The following is a 15221-nucleotide window of genomic DNA, read 5'->3' as shown; positions in this document are numbered from 1 at the left end:
TGTCGGCTGTAATAGCCACTTCCAAGTCATCAAGGCTCGCCTGATAAAATACCCCGTCATCGAACTCTATGTATATATCTGGATCCTCGCAGAAGCCAGGGTCTTTGTCGCGGTTATGATCCTATGGTTGTGGGGAAGGACAATGAACATCCTCAATCATTTTCCTCCATGTCTACTACGCAACTTTATTCTTGTAGACACATGTTGGGCCTCCAAGCGCAGAGTTTTGTAGGACAGTAGCAATTTTCCCTCAAGTGGGTGACCTAAGGTTTATCAATCCGTGAGAGGTCTAGGATGAAGATGGTCTCTCTCAAACGGCCCTGCAACCAAATACAAGAAATCTCTTGTGTCCCCAACACACCCAATACAATGGCAAATTGTATAGGTGCACTAGTTCGGCGAAGAGATGGTGATAAAAGTGTAATATTGATGGTAGAAATATGTTTTTATAATCTGAATAAATAAAAACAGCAAGGTAGCAAATAGTAAACATGCATAGAAACGGTATTGCAATGCTTAAAAATGAGGTCTAGGGTCTGTACTTTCGCTAGTGCAATCCCTCAACAGTGCTAACATAGTTGGATCATATGATTATCCCTCAAAGTGTAATAAAGAATCACTCCCGGGTTCCTATTAGCAGAGAACAAAAGATAGAATTTTTGTAGGTTACGAGACCACCTCAAAGCTATTCTTTCCGTTCGATCTATTCAAGAGTTCGTACTAGAATAACACCAAAGAAAATTCATATTCATAATACTCGATCCACACAAAGAACTACAAAGAGACCCCGAAGTTTCAATCGGAGAAAAACATGCATCAACCCCTATGCATAGATTACCCCAATATCACCGCGGGAATCCGCGAGTTTAGTGCCAATACACATATCAAGTGAATCAATATGATACCCCAATTGTCACTTCAAGTATTCATATTGCAATATATATATATATATATATATATATATATATATATATATATATATATCATGTGTTCTCATCTCTGAATATTCAATTCGACAAGACAAAACTTTAAAGGGGTAAAGATTCAATTCGTCATAACAAGAGTATAGAGGGTAGAAACATCATATGGTCCATCTATATTAACAAAGCTCATGATATAGGTCACGAGAGAGAGAGAGAGATTAAACACATAGCTACTAGTACAAACCCTTAGACCCGAGGGTGGACTACTCCCTCCTCATCGTGGTGGCCGCCTGGATGATGAAGATGGCCACCGGAGATGATTCCCTCCTCCGGAAGGGTGCTGGAACGGGTCTAGATTGGTTTTCGGTGGCTACAGAGCCCCGCGGCGGCAGAACTTCTGATCTAGGTTAACCCCGAGGGGTTTCAGAATATTTGGGAATTTATAGTGCAAAGAAGGGGTACGGGAGGCCACCGAGGTGGGCACAACCCACCTGGGTGCGCCAGGGGGGGCCTAGCGCACCCTGGTGGGTTGTGCCCCCCTCGGGGCACCCCCAGGTGCTGCTCTGGCTCATCGGGAGTCTTCTAGCCCATAAAAAATCCACAAAAAGTTTCGCGGTGTTTGGACTCCGTTTGATATTGATTTTTTGCGATGTAAAAAACAAGCAAAAAACAACAACTCGCACTGGACACTGGGTCAATAGGTTAGTCCCAAAAAATGATATAAAGTTGCTACAAAATGATTGTAAAACATCCAAGAATGATAAAATAACAACATGAATACTTCATAAATTATAGATACGTTGGAGACGTATCAGCATCCCCAAGCTTAATTCCTACTCGTCCTCGAGTAGGTAAATGATAAAAGAAATAATTTATGAAGTGTGAATGCTAGCAAAGTGCATAAGTTTGATCAATGACAATTTCAATCACTTTTCCTAGCATCATAACAGCAATTCTTTCTTATAAAACTTCTCATGTTATAGTGGCAATCCATTCACATGTTAAGGTTCACGCAATGAATTCTCTTGAAACTCAACAACCTATGTTCTCAGTCACCAAGCAATTACAATTCAACTTATTCAATAGAGTTTAAGTAAGAGCTCCACATACTCAACCATCATATAGTCTTCTATGATTTCTAACACTCACCTTGTACACATGAGCAAAACGTTTCAACCGGACACATAGAAATATGGGAGCTTATTATTTTGCCTCCCAACGTATTCACCTCAACGGTGATGTCAACAATAATAACTCATGCTACCCATATTCAACTGGACATATGTGCCTAGATCTTTCCTCACCACATGATGCTTTCCAAAAGAGAAAAATAAAAAGGAATAGAAAGAAACTTTGACTCTTGCATGAAAGTAAATACATAAAAGTAAAAGATAGGCCCTTCGCAGAGGGAAGTAGGGATTTGTAGAGGTGCCAGAGATCAAAGCGAAAATTGAGAGATAAAAATATTTTGAGAGGCATACTTTTCCCACCAACGAAAACGACTTAGAGCGCCCAACACTTTCCATGCTAGATATATCATAGGCGGTTCCCAAATAGAAAATAAAGTTTATTCCTTTTTCCACCATACTTTCACTTTCCATGGCTAGCCGTATCCACGGGTGCCCTCCATACCAACACTTTCCAAGGAATTTATTATTGGACAACATAAAGTAAATTCATTTTTCATTTCGGGACTAGGCATCCCTAATACCTTTGCCTTCCTCTCATGCAATGACATGTGAATAAACACTCATCATGAGAATAACACATCTAGCATGGAAAATATTGGCCACCCCTCACCGCCTCGCGAGCGGTACGAGCACACAAAAGAGAAATCTATTTTTGAAAATTAGAGATGGCACATACAAATTTGCTTAGAATGGCATAGAAATACCACATATAGGTAGGTATGGTAGACTCTTGAAAATAAGATTTGGGTTTAAGGATTTTTGGATGCACAAGTAGTATCTCTACTTGGTGCGGAATTTTTAGCTAGCAAAGATGGGGAGCAAGCACCACATGTTGAAGGATCTATGACAATATAACTTCTATGTGAGTATGAACAAACATAAACCATTACGTTGTCTTCCTTGTCCAACATCAACAATTTTTTCATATAATATTTTGATGGGGGCTCACAATCACAAAAGATTTCCATGATAGTGTATTTGCATGTGAAAGTTCTCTTCCTTATACTAATTATTCGTTGATTGCTTGTATGATCAATATTGTGATTGCCAAGCCTCAACAGATTTCACTTTCTAAACCCAATGTGAAGCTACCACTAGGCATGATATAATTTCAACTTCATGACATTCAATTTATTCAACAATTTAATCATAGGATATAAGTGAAGCACAAGAGTAAATGACATAGAAAAGAGCTCGTTGACGGAATGTGAATGCCGCTTACTTAGCCTTCTTGGAAACTATTTGAGGACTCTATTTTATTTAAATCTTTCAGATCTTAGTATTTTATTAAAACAGTAAGAAAAATGCACAACTCATGTGAAGAAGCAAAAACTTAGGCTCAACCGATACTAACCGATAATTGTTGAAGAAGAAAGGTGGGATGCCTACTGGGGCATACCCAAGCTTAGATGCTTGAGACTTCCTGGAATATTATCTTAGAGTGCCTTGGGCATCCCCAAGCTTGAGCTTTTGTGTCTCCTTAATTCCTTTTCATATCATGGTTTTCCTAAATCTTAAAAACTTCATCCACACAAAACTCGACAAGAACTCGTGAGATAAGTTAGTATAAACCAATGCAAAAACCTTATCATTATCTACTGTAGAAAATCACTAAAATTATTATTCAAAATTGCATACTAAATTCCTCTACATATTTAAAACTCCTATCCTCAAATAGGATCATTAAACAAGCAAACATATGCAAACATAACAGCAATCAGCCAAAACAGCACGGTCCGTAAAGAATGCAAGAGTATCAATACTTATTAAACTCCAAATATTATGAAAATTTACCGCACTGTAAAATTTTTATCAGATCTAATTTTTCAAAAAGTTTCAACATTTTATCACATTCTTACTTTTCTAGGGAATTTTTGCAACAGCGGTGAACTTTCTATTTTCAAACAGCAACATGTATACTTGCAAAATAAGCATGATAAAGGCTATCATTGCCACTTTTATTGAAATAAAAGATGCAAAAAATTATTCTAAATAACAGCAAGCAAATCCTAACTAAATAAATTGATGCTCCAAGCAAAACTCATATCATGTGACGAACGAAAACATAGCTCCAAGTGAGGTTACCGATAATGTTGGAGACGAAAGAGGGGATGCCTTCTAGGGCATCCCCAAGCTTAGTTGCTTGGATCTTCCTTGAATATTACCTTGGGGTGCCTTGGGAATCCCCAAGCTTAGGGTATTATCACTCCTTATTCTCCGCATATCGACATCTCACCCAAAACTTGAAAACTTCAATCACACAAAACTTAACAGAACTTCGTGAGGTAGGTTAGTATGATAAAGAGCAAACCATTTCACTTTGGGACTTTCAAAGACAAGATTCATAATTGTTTCCACACAATGCCTACTGTAGCATATCATTTCCATAGTTTATATTGAGCAATATAAGCCGTAGAAACAAGAAAACAAGCAAACTATGCATTGAAAACAGAATCTGTCAAAAACAGAATAATCTGTAGTAATCTGTACTCCAACCATACTTCTGCTACTCCAAAAATTCTGAAAAATTAGGACAACCTAGATAATTTTTCTATTAATATTCTACAAAAATAATCAGCATTTTATAACGCTTCTGCTAAAAATGAGAATTATTATCGTGAGCACAAAATTTTCTATTTTTCAGAAAGATCAAATCAACTATGACCGTAAGCCATCCCAAAGGTCTTACTTGGCACTTTATTGAAACAAAAGCAATAAAAAATGATTACTACAGTAGCATAATCATGTGAACACACAAAAACAGTAGGTAAAAGTGTTGGGTTGTATCCCAACAAGCGCTTTTCTTTAATGCCTTTTAAGCTAGGCATGATGATTTCAATGATGCTCGCATAAAAGATAAGAATTGAAACATAACAAGAGCATCATGAAACACATGGAAAGCACATTTAAGACTAACCCACTTCCTATGCATAGGGATTTTGTGAGCAAACAATTTATGGGAACAAGAATCAACTAGCATAGGAAGGCAAAACAAGCAAAACTTCAAGATTTTCAACACTTGGAAAGGAAACTTGATATTATTGAGATATGTAGAAGCATATGTTCCTCTCTCATAATAATTTTTAGTAACATCACGAATGAATCCAACAATATAACCATCACACAAATAATTCTTTTCATGATCTACTAGCATAGAAAATTTATTACTCTCCACATAAGTAAATTTGTTCTCATGAATAATAGTGGGAGCAAACTCAACAAAATAACTATCATGTGATTGAAAATTAAAATCATGATGAAAAGTTTCATGGTTATCATTATTATTTATAACATACATGGCATCACCATAATCATCATAGAAAGCAACTTTGTTATCATAGTCAATTGAAGCCTCATCCAAAATGGTGGATTCGTCACTAAATAAAGTCATGACCTCTCCAAATCCACTTTCATCATTAATTATAATCATCATAAATAGGAGGCATGCAATCATTATAATAAATTTGCACATCAAATCTCGGGGGACTAAAAATATCATCTTCATCAAACATAGCATCCCCAAGATTATGGCTTTGCATATCATTAGCATCATGGATATTCAAAGAATTCATACTAACAACATTGCAATCATGCTCATCATTTATACCAAACATTCTATTGAATTCTTCTTCTATAAATTGAGCACAATTTTCCTTTCCATCATTTTCACGAAATACATTATAAAGATGAATAATATTATGTGACCTCAATTCCATTTTTTTGTAGTTTTCTTTTATAAACCAAACTAGTGATAAACAAGAAACTAAAAGATTCAATTGCAAGATCTAAAGATATACCTTCATGCCTTCACCTCCCCGGCAACGGCGCCAGAAAAGAGCTTGATGTCTACTATGCAACTTTATTCTTGTAGACACGTGTTGGGCCTCCAAGCGCAGAGTTTTGTAGGACATTAGCAATTTTCCCTCAAGTGGATGACCTAAGGTTTATCAATCCGTGAGAGGTGTAGGATGAAGATGGTCTCTCTCAAACGACCCTGCAACCAAATACAAGAAATCTCTTGTGTCCCCAACACACCCAATACAATGGCAAATTGTGTAGGTGCACTAGTTCGGCGAAGAGATGGTGATAAATGTGTAATATTGATGGTATAAATATGTTTTTATAATATAAACAAATAAAAACAGCAAGGTAGCAAATAGTAAATGGGCATAGAAACAATATTGCAATGCTTAAAAATGAGGCCTAGGGTCCGTACTTTTGCTAGTGCAATCCCTCAACAATGCTAACATAGTTGGATCATATGATTATCCCTTAAAGTGTAATAAAGAATCACTCCCAAGTTCCTATTAGCAAAGAACAAAAGATAGATATTATTTGTAGGTTACGACACCACCTCAAAGCTATTCTTTCCGTTCGATATATTCAAGAGTTCGTACTAGAATAACACCAAAGCAAATTCATATTCATAATACTTGATCCACACAAAGAACTACAAAGAGAACCCGAAGTTTCTATCGGAGAAAAACGTGCATCAACCCCTATGCATAGATTACCCCAATATCATCGCGGGAATCCGGGATTTGAATGCCAAGACACATATCAAGTGAATCAATATGATACCCCAATTGTCACTTCAAGTATTCATATTGCAAGATATATATCATGTGTTCTCATCTCTGAATATTCAATCCGACAAGACAAAACTTCAAAGGGGTAAAGATTCAATTCGTCATAACAAGAGTATAGAGGGTAGAAACATCATATGATGCATCTATATTAACAAAGCCCATGATATAGATCACGAGAGAGATAGAGATTAAACACATAGCTACTGGTACAAACCCTTAGCCCCGAGGGTGGACTGCTCCCTCCTCATCGTGGTGGCCATCGGGATGATGAAGATGGCCATAGGAGATGATTCCCCCCTCCGGCAGGGTGCCGGAACGGGTCTAGATTGGTTTTTGGTGGCTACGGAGCCCTGTGGCGGCGGAACTTCTGATCTAGGTTAACCCCAAGGGGTTTTGGAATATTTGGGAATTTATAGTGAAAAGAAGAGGTATGGGAGGCCACCGAGGTGGGCACAACCCACCTGGGCATGCCAGGGGGCCTGGCACGCTCTGGTGGGTTGTGCCCCCCTCAGGGCACCCCCTAGGTGCTGCTCTGGCCCATCGGGAGTCTTCTGGCCCATAAAAAATCCATAAAAAGTTCCGCGGTGTTTGGACTCCGTTTGATATTGATTTTCCGCGATGTAAAAAACAAGCAAAAAACAACAACTGGCACTAGGCACTGGGTCAATAGGTTAGTCCCAAAAATGATATAAAGTTGCTATAAAATGATTGTAAAACATCCAAAAATGATAAAATAACATCATGAATACTTCATAAATTATAGATATGTTAGAGACGTATCAAACCCCCTCGATGGCGAGGGAGGAGGCAAAAGAACTTTCTCCATAGTTCAAAACGGGCCTCACAGCCCAGGAACAGTTCGCAGAGAGCAACGAAGCGTGAGATGTGCAGAATAGAACCTGGGGTGAGGTTGTGCAGCTGCATGCCGTGAAATTCCAATAGACCCCTGAGAAAGGAAGGATCGGAAATCCTAAGCCCCGCAAAAGGAACGGAACGAAGCAAACCCTCTCCCCCTTATTGGGGTTGGGGAAATTTTCAGCCAGTACGTTGTTGCCAATTGATGGCAATCCTGCTCATATAGAGACTAGATCTGCGATGAGGAGATATCCCTGCGTCTGGAGTCGACTCAAGTGAATATGATACACTAAGCAACTCTGCCAATCACCCTCTTGAGGGCCATGGGAGCGGAAGAGGAGCCTGGTGCGCTGGTCATGTTTTGAAGTTTTTTCATGGCTAGTCCTGGTGTTTTTTGCACGATGTGGATGGCACTTGGGGGATCTGACCTCTTTATATAGGCGTCATCCCTGTGTGGCCAGGCGTTTTCTTTTTAATAAAAATTATTATTATGGACCGTTCACATTCGCCCAGCGCGTGGAAATCGAGGCGACAGGGAAGGGATCATAAAGGCAGAAAGAGGAGGCCAGGGTCGAACTGTTATTCACCCAATATATAATGAAGAACCAACCTTGCAAAAGCCGAAGATATAAGCCGGATACTGCATCGTCATTTGAAGGCCAGTTCGGGGGCTACTAAGGGAGTCCCGGATTAGGGGGTCCTTGGGTGTCCGGGCTATTCGATATAGGCCGGACTGATGGGTCGTGAAGATACAAAGCAGAAGACTTTCCCCGTGTCCGGGTAGAACTCCCCTATGCGTGGATGGAAAGATTGGTGTCTGGATATGTAATTTCCTTCCTTCACAAACCGACTTTGTACAACCCTAGGCCCCTTCGGTGTGTATATAAACCATAGGGTTTAGTCCGTAGAGGCTATTGATGTCTAATACGCAACTGTATTCTTGTAGACACGTCTTGGGCCTCCAAGCGTAGAGTTTTGTAGGACAGTAGCAATTTTCCCTCAAGTGGATGACCTAAGATTTATCAATCCGTGAGAGGTGTAGGATGAAGATGGTCTCTCTCAAATGACCCTGCAACCAAATACAAGAAATCTCTTGTCTCCCCAACACACCCAATACAATGGCAAAATGTATAGGTGCACTAGTTCGGCGAAGAGATGGTGATAAAAGTGTAATATGGATGGTAGAAATATATTTTTATAATCTGAATAAATAAAAACATCAAGGTAGCAAATAGTAAACGAGCACAAAAACGGTATTGCAATGCTTGAAAATGGGGCCTAGGGTCCGTACTTTTCCTAGTGCAACCTCTCAACAATGCTAATATAATTGGATCATATAACCGTCCCTCAAAGTGCGATGAAGAATTACTCCAAAGTTCCTATCTAGCGGAGAACATACGAATAAATTGTTTGTAGGGTACGAAACCACCTCAAAGCTATTCTTTCCGTTCGATCTATTCAAGAGTTCATACTAAAATAACACAAAGCTATTCTTTCCATTCGATCTATCCTAGAGTTCGTACTAAAATAACACCAAAGCAAATTCATATTCATAATACTCAATCCAACACAAAGAACTTCAAAGAGTGCCCCAAGATTTCTACCGGAGAAACAAAGACAAGAACCCCTATGCATAGATTACCCCAATGTCACCTCGGGAATCCGCGAGTTGAGTGCCAAAACATATATCAAGTGAATCAATACGATACCCCATTGTCACCACGAGTATTCAATTGCAAGACATATATCAAGTGTTCTCAAATCCATAAAAGTATTGAATCCGATAACAACGAAATCTCAAAGGGAAAAACTCAACTCATCACAACAAGATAGAGAGGGGAAAACACCATATGATCCGACTATATTAACAAAGCCCGTGATACATCAAGATCGTGACATCTCAAGAACACGAGAGAGAGAGAGAGAGAGAGAGAGATTAAACACATAGCTACTCGTACAAACCCTCAGCCCCAAGGGTGGACTACTCCCTCCTCATCGTGATGGCCGCCGGGATGATGGAGATGGCCACCGGAGATGATTCCCCCCTTCGGCAGGGTGCCAGAACGGGGTCTACATTGGTTTTCGGTGGCTATAGAGCCTTGCAGTGGCGAAACTTCTGTTCTAAGTTAACCCCGAGGGTTTTTGGAATATTTGTGAATTTATAGGGTAAAGAAGGGGTGCGGGAGGCCACCGAGGTGGGCACAACCCACCTGGGCGCGCCTGGGCCCCCAGGCACCCCCTGGTGGGTTGTGCCCCCCTCGGGGCACTCCCCAGGTGCTACTCTATCCCATCCTGGGTGATATGGTCCATAAAAAATCTCCAAAAAGTTTCGCGGTGTTTAGACTCCGTTTGATATTGATTTCCTGCGGTGTAAAAAACAAGCAAATAACAGCAACAAGCACTGGGCACTGGGTCAATAGGTTAGTCCCAAGAAATGATATAAAGTTGCTATAAAATGATTGTAAAACACCCAAGAATGATAAAATAACAACATGAATACTTCATAAATTATAGATACGTTGGAGACGTATCAGCTATCAGAATTCTCATAGGCTAGACATCTAGGGTTTGGCCATTACGATCTCGAGGTAGATCAACTCTTGTAACCCCTATACTCATCGAATACAATCAAGCAGGACATATGGTTTTACCTCCATTAGAGGGCCCTAACTTGGGTAAACACCGTGTCCCACTCGTCCCTTGTTACGTCAATCCTCAGACACGCAGTTCGAGACCCCTACCCGAGATCCGCCGGATTTGACACCGACAGCGACTTCTCTCACGCTGCGAGAAATTTGCAAAAAGTAGTTCAATATTACAATGTAAGCACGTCTCAGGTTTAGTTGTAATTCTAAGCTTATACAGTTGTGCCAAGTAAATACCATTTAAAATGGAAGAAAATAGAGACACGTGTGCTTAAATTAATATGAACTTACTTCGCAAGGCTTAAGGACAACACCTTAAAGTATCGTCCTCATGTCTTCAACATCTCTTGCCAAAGTGTAACGTCAAGAATATTCTTACCATCGATGAGACCAATTTCTTCAATAGGCACATCAACCACTTACATTATCTCTTCTCCCTTTTATCGCAACTCCAATGGGTCATGCTTTGTTTGGAGACTACTAACTCCATTTGTTGGAAGTTATGTGCTAGAACATGCTCTGTTGCCTTAGCCTATGAACTGACTAGGGGTTGTGTCAATATCCTCCAACCACACTATTTTGAAAAGCTCGAGCACCCTCTAAATTCAAAAAAAAACATGTTTCGAACCAAGTTTGGACTCCGAAGCACCAAGAGAAACAAGGTTGGAATGATTGTGGCTTATGCCCGCTATTCACATTGTACCTCCTCTTTCAATGTATTTGGATTACCCTTGGGACTAGGAAGTCGTGAATTGACACTATAGCAAACCTATGTGGTGTATGGCTTATATGTAGCAATTTACAGAGCCATGTATACATGATCAACCGAGCAACCCATTTGGTTTGTTAGAGCTTAGTTATTGATAACAATGCAACATATTAAATCTATCAAAAAATTAGGAACATGTTTTCTTATTATTATGAGCCCGGATGTGTTGCAATGAAAGCCAAGCGATCCACAGTTTCATCATATGCACATGACAAAGCACTGACACTCCTCGAGTGCTCCACTTCCCATAGCAACACAGACCATTTTCATATACCAAAACCATAGTCGTTTAACATACTTTTTTGTCTTTGCCCATCCATACTCTTGTTAGAAAATAGTAATTATCCTAAGTCTATTTTTTCGTTGAAATTTCTAAGGTTTACATATTGTTATTTTCTTTTTTATTTGTCTGTATAGAGCAAATAGGATATGTTGGTGTTAACCCCCTTTGTATATATATTCGTCCTTTCTCTACATGCTAGCTCAGAGGTATGGCAATTTTAATGTCTAACTGGAAGATTAAACATCATAAGGAGCAACGTCGTATTACAAATGTTGATGGAGCCAGGGTGGAGTAAGGGACAATGATATTGATGTCGCTTGAAGCTACGTCGGTATTTCCCCAAACAGGAAGGGATGATGCGGCACAACGGCGGTAGGTATTTCCCTCATATATGAAACCAAGGTTATCGAACTAGTAGGAGAACCAAGCAACACAATGTAAACAGCCCCTACACACAGATAAAAAATCCTCGCAACCCGACGTGTAAAAGGGGTTGTCAACCCCTTTCGGGTAGCGGCGTCTCAAGATAGGCAAACAGACGTGAGATAAAATTATAGTAGATTGATAGATCGAACGCCAAATAAAATAAATAAGGATAAATTGCAGCAAGGTATTTTTGTATTTTTGGTTTAATAGATCTAAAAATAAATGCAAAAGAAAAGTAGATCACAAAGGCAAATATATGAGAAAGAGACCCGGGGGCCGTAGGTTTTACTAGTGGCTTCTCTCGAGAAAAAGAGCAAATGGTGGGTGAACAAATTACTGTTGGGCAATTGATAGAACTTCAAATACTCATGACGATATCTAGACAATGATCATTACATAGGCATCATGTCCAAGATTAGTAGACCGACTCCTGTCTGCATCTATTACTATTACTCCACACATCGACCGCTATCCAGCATGCATCTAGTGTATTAAGTTCATGGAGAAACGGAATGCAATAAGAACAATGACATGATGTAGACACGATCTATCTATATAGAGATAGACCCCATCATTTTACCTTAGTAGCAATGATACATACGTGTCGGTTCCCCTTCTGTCACTGGGATCAAGCACCGTAAGATCGAACCCACTACAAAGCACCTCTTCCCATTGCAAGATAGATAGATCAAGTTGGCCAAACAAAACCCAAATATCGGAAAATAAATATGAGGCTATAAGCAATCATGCATAAAAGAGATCAAAGAAACTCAAATACATTCATGGATATAAAAAGATAGATCTGATCATAAAATCAAAGTTCATCGATCCCAACAAACACACCGCAAAAAGAGTTACATCATATGGATCTCCAAGAGACCATTCTATTGAGAATCAAGAGAGAGAGAGAGGAAGCCATCTAGCTACTAACTACGAACCCGGAGGTCTACAAAGAACTACTCACGCATCATGGGAGAGGCACCAATGGAGGTGGTGAACCCCATCCGAGATGGTGTCTAGATTGGATCTGGTGGTTCTGGACTCTGCGGCGGCTGGATCAATATTTCGTCAACTGCCCTAGGGTTTTAGGAATATTGGGGTATTTATAGAGCAAAGAGGCGTTCCGGGGGGCACCCGAGGTGGGCACAACCCACTAGGGCACACCTAGGCCTCCTAGCGCGCTCTGGTGGGTTGTGCTCTCCTCGGAGCACCCCTAGGAGCAGCCAGGGCCCATTATGCTCCTTTTGGTCCAAAAAAATCTCCGTAAAGTTTCATTGTGTTTAGACTCCGTTTGATATTGATTTCCTGTGGTGTAAAAAAATGCAGAAAACAGAAAACTGGCACTTGACACTATGTCAATAGGTTAGTACCAAAAAATGATATAAAATGATTATAAAACATCCAAGATTAATAATATAACATCATGGAACAATCAAAAATTATAGATACGTTGGAGACGTATCAGCATCCCCAAGCTTAACTCCTACTCGTCCTCGGGTAGGGAAGTGATAAAAACAGAATTTTTGATGTGGAATGTTGCCTAACATGTCATATCATATTCTTTTCTTTATAGCATGGACATTTTGACTTTTATATTGCTCAAAGCAATAGTCTAGTTTTGACATGATAATTTAGATACTCAAGCATATCAACAAGCAACCATGTCTTTCAAAATATCAACGCTAAAATAAGTTATCCGTGGCCCATCATGCTCAACCATTGATCCATTCATGAAGCACACTCGCATATTAGCTACACCCAATACTTAAGTACGATTATATTGCCTCCTAGTTGGTGCTTTTATAAGAGAAGATGGAGACTCAAATTAAAAAATAAAAATTTCATAAAGTAAAATAAAGGCCCTTCGCGGAGGGAAGTAGGGATTTGTAGAGGTGCCAGAGCTCAAAGCAAAAAACTTAGAGATAAAAAGATTTTGGAAGGTGTATCCATCCCACCAACGAAAACGACTTAGAGTTCCCAACACTTTCCATGCTAGATATATCATAGGCGGTTCCCAAACAGAAAATAAGGTTTATTCCTTTTTCCACCGTACTTACACTTTCCATGGCTAGTCGTATCCACAGTTGCCCTCAATACCAACACTTTCCAAGGAATTTATTATTTGACAACATAAAGTAAATTCATTTTTCATTTCGGGACTGGGCATTCCTAAATCCTTTGCCTTACTCTCGTGCAATGACAAGTGAATAAACACTCATCGTGAGAATAACACATCTAGCATGGAAAATATTAGTCACCCATCACCGATCCTTGAGCGAAACGAACACACAAAAGAGAAGTTTATTTTGAAAATTAGAGATGGCACATGCAAATTTTCTTAGAACGGCAAAAGAATACCGCATATAGGTAGATATAGTGGACTCATGTGGCAAAACTGGTTTAAAGGATTTTGGATGCACAAGTAGAGATCATACTTAGTGCAAAATGAAGGCTAGCAAAAGATTGAGAAGCGACCAACTAAGAAACGAATAATCTCATAAGCAAGCATTAAGCATAACTGACATCGAATAATTCACCACAAGTAGGATATAATTTCATTGCATGACTATTGACTTTCGTGCTTGCATAGGGAATCACAAACCTTAACACCAATATTCTTACTAAAGCATAATTACTCATTAACACAACTCACATATCACATCTCAAAACTATTACTATACGAATCAAGTTTATTTTGTCCAATGATCTTCATGAAAGTTTTTATTATATCCTTCTTGGATATCTATCACTTTGGGACTAATTTTCATGTGTTGCTTTTCATAAGCTCAACCAAATATAAGTGAAGGTCATGAGCATAATTTTTTCTTTTTCTCAAAATAATTTAAGTGAAGCAAGAGAGAATTTCTTGAAAATTTTACTAACTCTCAAACAAATCTAAGTGAAGCAAGAGAGCATTTCTTCAAAAATACTAAGCACACCATGCTCAAAAAGATATAAGTGAAGCACTAGAGCAAGTCCATAGCTCATAAAAATTTAAGTGAAGCATAGAGAGCAATTCTAACAATTCATGACATTATTTTGGCTCTCTCAAATAGGTGTGTCCAGCAAGGGATCAAGACTTAAAACACAAAAATAAAACAAGCAAAGACTCATATCATACAAGACGCTTCAAGCAAAACACATAGTATGTGACTAATAAAAATATAGCTTCGAGTAAAATACCGATGGTCGTTAGAAGAAAGAGGGGATGCCACTCGGGGGCATCTCCAAGCTTAGTTGGTTGCTCTTTTTTGGATGATATCTTGAGATGCCGGGGCATCCCCAAGCTTAGGCTCTTCTACTCCTTATTCCCTCATCCATCGTAAGATAACCCAAAACTTGAAAACTTCACTCACACAAAACTCAACAAAACCTTCGTGACATCCGTTAGTATAAGAAAGTAAATCACTACTATAAGTACTGTACCAAACCAATTCATATTTTATTTTTGCACTATATCTAATGTATTCCAACTTTTCTATGGCAAAAACTCATCAAAGAAAACCATAGAGCCATCAAAATAAGCACACAGCACAAAGAA

Source organism: Triticum dicoccoides, chromosome 2A (genome assembly GCF_002162155.2).
Source record: "Triticum dicoccoides isolate Atlit2015 ecotype Zavitan chromosome 2A, WEW_v2.0, whole genome shotgun sequence".
Lineage (NCBI taxonomy): Eukaryota > Viridiplantae > Streptophyta > Magnoliopsida > Poales > Poaceae > Triticum > Triticum dicoccoides.
The sequence above is the reverse complement of the archived record's forward strand: the minus strand, read 5'-3'. Positions refer to the sequence as shown.